The 9,629-nt window shown below is 51.5% G+C and overlaps 1 long non-coding RNA gene across 1 annotated transcript; it reads right to left on the bottom strand.

Moving 5' to 3' along the window:
• LOC132654214 (uncharacterized) lies at nt 1-8,011 on the bottom strand. The gene is made up of 3 exons (XR_009591866.1): nt 7,988-8,011; nt 2,868-3,041; nt 1-197 (listed from the first exon to the last, which is right to left on the bottom strand). It is a non-coding gene; the product is annotated as an uncharacterized LOC132654214 (long non-coding RNA).
• Nucleotides 8,012-9,629: the final 1,618 nt, after the last annotated feature.

Consider the following 9,629-nt stretch of genomic DNA (forward strand, 5'->3'; position numbering starts at 1 on the left):
TTTGGCAACGTTTGGAGACATTTCTAAATTTTTAAAATTACATCTGTTTATTTAGCGTGTGCATGTGTGTGGACACGTGCAGGCCATGGTGTGCACATAGAGGTTGGAGGACTAATGGAATCGCTTCTCTCTTCCCATCATGTGGGTCCTCTTGGGACTGAACTCAGGTTGTCTGGTTTGGTGGCAAGCTCCTTTATCTGTTGAGACATTTCGCCAGCCCCGGAGACAATTTTTTTTTTTTTTGTCATAACGTGGGGTACTTAACACACACACACACACACACACACTCACACAGTGAAAGAGAGAGAGACATATCCTGATGCTCTGGGTAGAAAGAGGCCAGGCATGCTGCTCAGCACTCTCCATACCCAGATAGCTCCCCACAGAAGCCCGCCCTGCCCACTCTGCCACCTGGCTCAGGGGGGAAGGCAGGGGCTGAGCGAGGGCAGCCGTCTCCAGCACATGGCTGCACTCTGCAGTTCCTGAATCTATTTCAAAAAAAGCTGAGGGATGGGTGCCTGTATGCTACGTAGGGCCTGAAACTATATCTACAAAGACTTCAAAAAGATTTATTTTATCCGGGCGTGGTGGCGCATGCCTTTAATCCCAGCACTTGGGAGGCAGAGGCAAGGCTGATCTTTGTGAGTTTTAGGCCAGCCTGGTCTACAGGACCAGGATAGCCAGGGCTCTATTACACAGAGAAACTCTGTCTTGAAAAAAAAAAAAAAGATTTGTTTTATTTTAAATTATGTGTATGCATGTATGTCTGTATGAGGGTACGAGTGCAGTTGCCAGCAGGTACCAGGAGAAGGGGTCAGATCCCCTGGAGCTGGAGTCACAGAGGCTCACAGCCCAGCTTCTAGGTCTTTTCTTCCTGTTCCTTCCAGACCCTTGGATATGCCAACATGTGTCTATTTGAGGAGAAAAAGCAGCCACAGGCTGTCTCACTCTATAGTCAAGGATAACCTTGAACTTCTGACCTTCCTGTCTCTACCTCCTCAGCGCCAGGAGTACAGACTCCTGTAACAGAACTGGGTGGCTCCTGTGTTTTTTTCTACAGAGGGTGAAACCGGAATGAGCACCCATCTCCAGGACCAAGGGCGACTCGAGGCTCTGCTTGTTGGATTTGAGGAGAAGCAATGCTGTGGGTTCTCTTGTAGAGAGAACCAGTGTCCAGCAGACCAGTTTAACTTGCAAGCCCACTTTACTGCTCAGGGCAGGAGCTGGTGGGACTGGGCTGTTCCCAGCAGGCCAGGGGTTAGATGAAGGGAGGAAGGCCTCCAGCAGCTGAGGTAGGGGAGCTGAGCTATGTCTGCTGAACCAATGCCCACTGTGTATCAGAAACAAGAGGAAACACTGGCTCATTAATTACAGGATGCCCAAGGAGTGGAGCGGCGACCTGTGCTCTAAACAGACAGCCCTGTCACTCAGCAAAAATAACCACGCACCTTCACAGACTAGATTGACAGGAGGTCACGATCCACACAGCCAAAGCCCGACCGAGAACTGGCAGGGTGCCAGAGCTGTGAGGCCAGCCGGCCCAGCAGAGCCGGCTTTCGAGGGTGTGGCCACAGAGTGATGCATTCTTTCTTGGGCTGTTCGCTGAGAATATGCTCTGTTCTAGGCACTGAGGGGAGCAAACGGAAACTGAGATTTTTCTCAGTCTAGTGACTATCACAGACAAGATTAAGCTTGAGACATTACAGAGCAAGAAGGTAGCTCAGTTGTCAGGACACTTGCCCAGCATGCCAGGGCCCTGGGTTCAATGTCCATCAATGAAAAAAACAAAACAGAAAATTAAAGAGCAGTAGACGACACATCCTATGTGCCACATAGAAAGAATGCAACGCTCAGAGCCACAGGGAACACCCAAAAAGTCAGGGCTCAGAATTACCTGTAAACACACACACACACACGATGAAGGAAATAAAACTCACTCTAAGAACACACGCTGAAATATGTGTTGTTAACTGAACTTGGCTTATCAGGCTTGATAGCAAGTGCCTTTACCTCTTGAGCTACATAAGTGGTCTTTTCTTTCTTTTTATTTTTCTTTCTTTCTTTCTTTCTTTCTTTCTTTCTTTCTTTCTTTCTTTCCTTTTTCTCCTTCCTTCTTTCCTTCCTTCTGTCCTTCCTTCCTTTCTTGAGACAGGGTTTTATTGTGCAGCTTTGCTTGTCCTGGAACTCTCTATGTACACCAGGTTGGACTCAAACTCATGGAGATCCACCTGTCTCTACCTCCCAAGTGCTGGGATTAAAGGTGTGCTCTCTCACACACTTTTAAACCGTGAGTCCCTGCTGTCCTCATTGTTTTGTATTGTGCTGCTTGTATTTAACAGTCAGTGAACAGTGGCATTGTCAATAAGCTTATGGATCTCCACATCTCACTGTGTGCTTTCTCATTTCATTTGTGAGCTTTTAAAATAATTTATTTATAATCATGTGTGTGTTTGTGTGTGTATGCCAAGTGTGCACAGATACGCATGGAGGCCACAGAGGGTATTGGATCTCCTGGGGCTGAAGTTACAGGTGGTTGTGGGTTGCCTCATGTGGATGCTGGGAATTTAACCTGGGGCCTTCGAAAAAACAGTATGCGCCACTAACTTCTGAGTCTCTGTTTGTGAGCTTCTACCTTTTAAATTTCATGTTGTGTATTCTTTCCCTCTTGTTTGCTCTTAAGAGAGCTTGCAATTATTTTTCAGATTATGAATCTATCACTTCTCATGTCAAATATCTTGTCTTAGATTATCATTTATCATTTAGCTTCATTAGTTATAAAAACATATCTGCATGAGCCATATCATCTACACAGGCTCCCCAAAGCCCTGGGCTGGAGGTGACTGGAGGGAGGCCAATGGAGCACTCACCTGAGTGCAGGTGTGGCTAGAGCGGAGAGGGGGTCCTGGTGATGCTCCTACTCGTGAGATGATGAGGAGCGGAGGAGAGGGGCTGAGCAGGCAGAGGCCCCAGCTCATGAAGTTTGCCAAGCTGGAGTGCCCAGGCACTTGGAGCACAGGGATCCCAGTTGCGTCCTTTGGATTCTGTAACCAAATGCACCAATTAGGGAATGGATTTTGAGCGGTCGAACTGTCTACCTGGGCTGAGATCCCCACTCTTGGGGAAAAGCCCCTTACCATCACTGGCTTCTTGGTGGCTCAGTTCCTCGTTCCCAACCTGAAGACAGTCCTGCAAGCCAGTCATGATGGTGTGATATAGAAAGCCTCTGACACATACACGGACTGAGAGATAGAGAAGAGAGAGAATGGAGGGAGAAAGGGAGGGAGGGAGGGAGGAAGGAAGGAAGGAAGGAAGGAAGGAAGGAAGGAAGGAAGGAAGGAAGGAAGGAAGTCCTGCTGCTCAGGGTCCCAGCACTGTCCCCTCCACCCTAGCCCTATGCTCCCAATGTAACCAAGCCTTTCTGGACTGGGGTTTGACTGACTCTGTCCCTGCCTGGCCTCCTGGCTTCCTGTGGGTTAGATCTGGGATCTTTTCTCAATTTGTTCTCTAGTTGTTGCCAGAAAGAGCTCTGTACCAACTGGGCCACATGCCAGTCTTTGGCGTTTAAAGTTTTAGAAATTGTTATTTATTATTACTATTAGTGTGTGCTGTATTTGTGGGTGCGCGCGTGCCATAGCGTGACTGCAGCGGTGAAAGGGCAGCTCTGTGTGGTGGTTTTCTCCTCCCACCTTTCTGTGGACTCCAGGGATCAAACTCAGTCCATCAGGCTTGCATTGAAGGGTCGAGAGCGCCTCTACCCCTGGAGCCATCTTGTCCGCCTAGCCTTTCTCTCAAAGTGATTTCTTTCAGGAAAAAAAAAAAAAAAGATTTCGCTTTATTTAAAGAATATTTTGTTTTATTTTTTATGTGTATATGTGCTTTGCCTGTGTCAGGACCCTGCCTGTGTGCATTGTCCACAGAGGTCAGAAGAGGGTGTTGGATCTCTGGGGCTGGAGTTACAGAAAGCTGTGAGGTGCCGTGTGGATTCGGAACTAAACCCAGGTCCTTGGGAAGGATAACCAGTGCTCTTAATTACAGTCTTCCCAGATTCTTTGTCTTTCAATCCACCCCCCTTCGCGTGTGTGTGTGTGTGTGTGTGTGTGTGTGTGTGTGTGTGTGTGTGTGTGTGTGATGGAGGTATTGGTTCCTCTGACATGGGGTCTGGGAACCGAACTCAGATCCTCTGGAGGAATAATGCACATTCTTAACTAATGAGCCATGTCTCCAGCCCCTAACAGTCTTTTCTATCGAGAGCTAATGAACACGGAGTCATAGATCCTGAGCAAACCTCAGCGCATTTTCATACAAGCATCAGCTTTGTAACCATCTCCCATCCAAGAGTTCCCCCTGAGTTAAGTGGCTCTCGGGGACAGACTTGCTCTTTCACTGCCATCTTTTTCTACAGCTGTCACTGAGAGTGTCACTGTGGGGTGTGTGGGTGTCCCACTGACCCCCTGCTCTCCCAGACGGCTTCTGCCGCAGTTTCTGTAGCTGTGAAATGGGAACAAAGGGTTGCTCCTGCCCCGGGCTTCTCAGGAAGATTCCCGGAGGTAGAGCTGGTTAGCCACGAAGCAGGCTGATTGTTTTGTTGTTGTTAGCAATGGCCAGAGGAGGAGGCCGTGACAGATGTACCAGGGTTACCTGGGCTGTTTTCACAAAACCCACCGGCTCAACCGGGCCAGACCCACTGAGTCAGAATCTAGACTTTACACACCTATCTGGGTCACTCTGTTACTCACACAAAATTAAAACCCCAAGGGCCAGAGGTGTCATAGCAGGAAGCAGGTAGATCGATGGGTGGGTACTGTCTGGGCACAGGTATATAGGAGGAGGCCCAGCAGGGCAGAAGGTGGTGCCCATGTGTGGGAGGGAGGGGAGGGCCCTGCGGTGATTCATGGGGTGCTGACCTGGGCGAGGACCGGCAGGTGGAGGATGAGGCAGGCTGAGCTTGCCGGAAAAGGCGCTGCGTGGGTGGGAGGCTATTTTGACAATCCCTCTGGGCTGCTGGTAGAGAACTGTATCTCTAGGCCTGGGTGGGGGGCTGTGGGAGGGACAGTACATAGATGGACAGTCACCAGCCTGTCACCGAGAGAATGCAAGAAAGGGCCAAGTCTACTACCACTCATCACTGCAAAGACCTGAATCTGCGTACCCTGCCCTGGATTCAGGAGATTGCTCCTGCCAGTTAACAACCCCACAGTTCCAGACGATTCAACCAGAAGCTGGTCTGTGGCATGCTGGCATTACAGCTCTGCACCATTATGCCCAGTGTGTGAGGTGCCAGCTGTGGAACCCAGGACTTGGGCATGCTAGGCGAGCACTCTACCAACCAGGCTACAGCCAGACTCTTCAGATGTTTAAAATGTTTAAAATGTTAAATCCTCCCTGGAACACTCCTGCACCCTTGGGGAAGAGGAGGTCTAGTCCCTGCTCTTCTGATGCTGCAGCCTAGCCTGGAAAGCACAGAAAGTCACCTGTGGGGATAGCTGGGGGCAGTGCCCATCTGGGAAGGCCGTGGGGTGTGGAACCCAGCTTTTGAAGCCATGAGGGTGCTCCAGAGAAGCACTGGTACAGGCTGGGCTGGATGGGCAGGCTCGCCCCAGGGCCTCCAGGACAGCTTACAGCCCACAGCCACCACCCCCAGCTTTGGGCCTGCCTCTATGCTGAAGCTGCCCACGGGGCCCCTCTGGACTCAGTGCTGTGCTGGGTGGTGGCACAGTGCTGAGTCCAGAGGGCTGAGTCCTGAGTCATGATGGTGTCAGGGTCATCCCACTTTACAGCTAAGAAAACAGCCTGAGACATGAGGTGCCATATAAAGAGCCAGAACTTAGGCCGCTCAGAGACCTAGACAAAGTGACATGTCTGTAAACACCCACGACACCTCAGGCTGGTTTTCCTAACAGCAAAGTACCACACACACACACATACACACGAACATATGCACATATGTGTGTGAGCATGTGGAAGTCAGAAGATAACCTGCGGAAGTTGGCTCTGTCTTACCATGCAAGTTCTGGGGATTGAACTCAGGTCATCGACTTGACAGCAGGTGCCTTTGCCCACTAAGACACCTCGGCAGCTCCCCAAATGCCAAGGAAACAAGGGCACAAATGACTTGAGTGTGGTAATTCATCTACGTGCATAGGGCCAATTACGGCTTAGAGAGATACATTAATGCTAAAACTTCCTTTTGAGAATCCCCTCTGCCGTGAGCCTGCCACCTTACAAGGGAGCTTAGAGGCCTATGGCAAGGAGGGAAGGTCCTCACCCCTTCATTGTAGAGCAACCGCCAGCATGGACCTTCATCTGAGGTGAGGAAGGGCTTACCTGAGGGCATTGAGGGTCCTAAGCTGGGGTGGGGTGAGTGTGACCGTCTTTACTGCATCCAAGAAGAGGTAAGAGCTGAGATGCTATGAGGAACAGGAAGCAGGGGAGCCGTGAGGCTGGGAAAGCCCTCCCTGTTCTCTGTGGCCCCAGAGCTCCGCTATTTGGACCAGGAAAGGGAGACAAAGGGGACCAGGGCTGGATGCTCCCGGATGCTTCTCATCTTCTGTGCCCCAGGCTTCAGCCTGTGACTGGGGGACAGGTGGACCCGGAGGCGCCGTGATTGCTTGGGGCACACTGATTCCATCCTCAGTCAACCTTGAATCTCAGCAACCTCACTAGCCTCGCCCCTGTACCTCTGCATAGGCCCTTCCCTCTTGGGCGAACATTCTGTGCCTTTCCCTTTCTTCTCTCACTGTGGAGATTCAGCTTCCAGGCTGATACAGCTTTGGCAGGCTTTGACCCCAACCCCAAGCCCCCAAACCTCACCCTTCCCCACAAAGCCCGGCCTGCTGTGGCAAGCAGCCTGCCATGAGGAAGGGTGGACCCTGTGCTGACTGAGAGCCTCCTCAGCACTGTCTCCGAGCAAGACCGGGGACTTCCCAGAGAGGAGCACAAGCGGGGCCTCAAGTACATCCCGACCGGTGACACCAGGCAGATACAAAATTGACCAACGGTGACTGAGGGCTCCCTCATGCCCTGGACCTTCTGGGTCTGATTCCCCAGTGGGGAGGGGCTGGCGATAGCTGTCAGCATCACTTGTGGGCCCCTGAATGAATAAGGGTCTGGGGCAGCATTCCCCACTCAGCACAGCTGGGCTGAGCTCAGAAATACCTAATTTAAGGAAACGCTGTAGCGAGCCCACAGGCCTGTTGATCTGAGGGACTTTGAACTTCCTCAGGTGGCAGCCCCCAGGGAACAGGTTCTGCTCAGATCCACTTCGGACTTTCTATAAAGGGACAGGGACCACAGTACCTCCTCCTCACCTGTGGGCTGCTGAGGAGGAGCATTTATTCTGACACACACATGGGCCACACTCAGAGTGTGACCAGGAGTAGCTCAGCCATGAGCTCACCTGGGGCACAGGGCCCTTCACACTCCTACACTTTGGACACCGCTTGGTTTCAGCCTCTAGGAGTCTAGGATGACTGGTTCCTTTTCTAAAGTGTCCACACACACACACACACACACACACACACACACACACACACGCACAGACACAGCATGGCACATAGTCTATACACATTTTAGTACATTTCTTTGTTGTGTGTGTCTGTATGTAGAGGTCAAAGGACAACTTCTGGGAGTCAGTTGCTTGCTCTCTCTCTCTCTCTCTCCGACGGTATCTCTCTATGTAGTTTTGGCTGTCTTGAAACTCGCTTTGTAGACCAGGCTGGCCTTGAACCCACATTGATCCTCCTGCCTCTGTATCTCGAGTGCTGGGATACTAAGGCAAGGGCCACCACACTTGGTTGTTTTCTCTTTCTACAGTATGGGTCCTGGGGATCGAACTCAGGTCATTAGGTGGGGATCGAACTCAGGTCATTAGGTACCACATGAGCCTTTACCCAGAGCCACCTCTCCAGCCTGTGGCCACCCTCGTTTCCCCTTCAAATATGTCAAAATCTCTGCCCACTGTAATTGCACAACATCCAGAGGTACTTACACACACCTAGGTCCTTCAGCAACCTGTGGTTAGTGACTGAGGCACCACACCCAGGCCTTGCTATTATATCCCCAGTCTACAAGCTGTGACGCAGGGCAGCAGTGGCCTCCTCATTCCCTAGGCCCTTCCTCTCAGAGGGAAGACCCTGAAGCCAGCCCTTGGCCTTTGGACCTGGCTGTGAGGCAGGGCCCCAGACATACTTGGGCAGGAACTGGACTTTCCTCTTTCTTGACACTTCCACACCTCAGCCCTGCCCAGAACTGGACACCGCGAGGCTGATGGGTCAGCCAACAGATGGGGCTGCCAGAGAGTCACCCTGAAATGTTTTCTAGCCTAGGCTGGATTCGAGTCCTTGTAAGAAAGAAAAGAAGGCAAAGGCTTGTCAGCCCAAGGCCCCATCCTGCCACAAGTGAGTGTCGTCAGGGGCCACAGTGAAGGTGGCTCAGCCAGGAGAGATGGGTTTGGGTTACCAGACACAAAGGGGCCTGTGTGGTGGCACATACCTGGGACCCAGCATTCAGGAAGCAGGCAGGAGGACACAAGCCAACCTCATCTACGTGTTGAGTTACAGGCTGGTCAGGGCTGCATAGCAAGATCCTCGCCCAAGCACACAGTAAGAACAATAAAAGGCCAGTGCAATGAATCTGCGGATAGAAGTGGCAGCTACCACAATCCTGACAACTTGAGTTCCATGCCTGCACTGACATGGAGAGGACGGACTCCTGCAAATTGTCCTCTCACTTTTATATGATACACACATTCTCACGCAGAGTGAATGAATTAAAGAAAAAAAAAAAAACACCAATAAACAAGCAGACCAAAAACCAAAACAAACCTGTTTGACCTGGCTACTCTAAGCCAGCTTTCCTGCCCTTGAACTCTGACTCCAGAAGGAAGCAAGGGAAGGGAGGAAGGAAGAACAGAAAGACAGAAGGAAGAACAGAAAGAAAGGAAGGGAAAAGTCGCAAATTTGGAAGCCAGATCAAACTGGACTGAACTGGTTTCTTCTGACGGTGGGTGGTGCTCCAGCCTGGCGCAAGCCTTCCCCTGAGTGGGGAGATGAACTCAAGATACTGTGCCTCTTGTGTGGCGGGCACTCAGAGCCTGGGATCGACCATGCCTGGGATCATCATGTCTTGTTCCCTGGCTCAGTTTTAAGACAAAGAAGGGGCATTATGTATTAGAAGCCACCCAACTCTCCTGGTTGAAAGCAGCTAGGAGAGGCAGGAAAGGAACACTGGGGCGTGAAGGACAGGAGGGCTGCTGTGGGCCTCCCGTGTCATCTGTAGGTTCCATCCCCAGTCTGTGGCTGGTTTGTGTCCTGTGCTGACCATCCCCAGGACCTCACAGAGCTGAGCTCCTTGCAGAAACTGAGGCATGATCCAGGAGGGGAGGAACAGGCTGCTGGCTACCAGGATGACCTGACCTGGTCCTTGCCACTCCGGGCGCTGGTTTGCCCAGCTGGTTGCTGGCAGGCGCTGAGCTGCGGAATTCCCACTTCCTCCACCTCCTCACATTCCTCACCTTCTATCACCACGCCGGCTCTCACAGGTGGCGCTGGCCAGGAGACGGCACCTTTCGTCAAAGGCCTGCTGCTCAGAGCCCCAAGGCCGGCTAAACCTGGTAGAGAATGTCATCAGGT

Source organism: Meriones unguiculatus, chromosome 5, assembly GCF_030254825.1.
Source record: "Meriones unguiculatus strain TT.TT164.6M chromosome 5, Bangor_MerUng_6.1, whole genome shotgun sequence".
NCBI classification, from domain to species: domain Eukaryota; kingdom Metazoa; phylum Chordata; class Mammalia; order Rodentia; family Muridae; genus Meriones; species Meriones unguiculatus.